This window comes from Cricetulus griseus (genome assembly GCF_003668045.3).
Source record: "Cricetulus griseus strain 17A/GY chromosome 1 unlocalized genomic scaffold, alternate assembly CriGri-PICRH-1.0 chr1_0, whole genome shotgun sequence".
Lineage (NCBI taxonomy): Eukaryota > Metazoa > Chordata > Mammalia > Rodentia > Cricetidae > Cricetulus > Cricetulus griseus.
The window spans coordinates 255,871,681-255,873,131 of NW_023276806.1; positions in this window are offsets into that span (position 1 = coordinate 255,871,681).

Sequence of the window (1,451 nt, forward strand, 5' to 3'; positions counted from 1 at the left end):
GTGCATGCCTTTAATCCCAGCACCCGGGAGGCAGAGGCAGGCGGATCTCTGTGAGTTCGAGGCCAGCCTGGTCTCCAGAGCGAGTGCCAGGATAGGCTCCAAAGCTACACAGAGAAACCCTGTCTTGAAAAACCAAAAAAAAAAAAAAAAAAAAAAAAAAAAGGGGCTTTGTTCTTTCTGATACTCCAGTGATTCTAGTTCACGGTGCCAGTTAGTTTTATGTCAACTCGACACACGTTAGCATTAACTGAGAAAATGTCTCATAATATCTAACAGCTGTAAGGCATTTTCTTAATTATTGATTGACGGGGAAGGGCCCAGGCCATTGTGGGTGGTGCTGTCCCTGCGCAGGTGGTCCTGGGTTCTATAAGAAAGCAGGTTGAGCAAGCCATGGGGAGCAAACCAGTAGCAGCCTCCCTCCATGGCCTCTGCATCTGCTCTGCCTCCAGGATCTTGCCCTGTTTGAATATCTGTCCTGATTTCTTTCAGTGATGGACTACAATGTAGAAGTGTAAGTGAAATATGCCCTTTCCTCCCAAGTTGCTTTTGGTTATGCTGTTTCAATGAAATAATAGACACCTGAGACACCCACTCTGTAGCAAAAGCAAGGCAAGGGTGGTGGTACATACTTTTAATCCCAGCACTCCAGAGGCAGAGGCAGGCAGATTTCTGTGAGTTTGAAGCCAGCCTGGTCTGCAGAGCCAGTTCCAGAACAGCCAAAGCTGTTACACAGAAAAACCCTCTCTCAAAAACAAACAAACAAATAAATAGAATCCTCAAAACCTGCTCCCACAGTGACACACTTCCTCCAACAAGGCCACAGCTCCTAATAGGGCCACACCCTTTTGGGTCATTTTCTTTCAAACCTCCACACCACCTTTAGCCTCTAGTGGTGTGGAGGTTTTAGCTGGATCTTGATCCCATCATTGTGTTTAGTTATTTTTTTCTTATTTTGTTTTGTTTTTCTGTGACAGGGTCTCATGTAGCCAAGGTTGGCCTTGAACTCACTATGTTGCTGGGAATGACCCTGAATTCATGATCTTTTCTTTTCTCTACATTGCAAGTGTTGGGATTCAAGGCAAGAACTGCAATGCTGGTTGATTTATTGTTATGCTGTTGTTATTATTATTATTGAGAAATAATAACACAGTGGTCACCTCTCCCTAAAGAGAGAGAGGTGAGACTCTAGATAAATCTAAACCTGCAAGCCCTTTTTTCAGGGAGAAATTTGGTACTAATTTGTACCCTGGCCTCATCTTCCCTGACCCCACTCAATGTGGCAGTACTCTCTCTCTCTCTCTCTCTCTCTCTCTCTCTGTCTGTCTCTTTTGTCGTTGAGAATGATTGATGGTGTTGGTGATCAGGGTCTAGAGGCAAAAGATGACGTGGACGACAGGCATGAATACCCAGTCTGCCGAGAGTGCAGGTCAGCTCTGAATAAACAGTGAAGA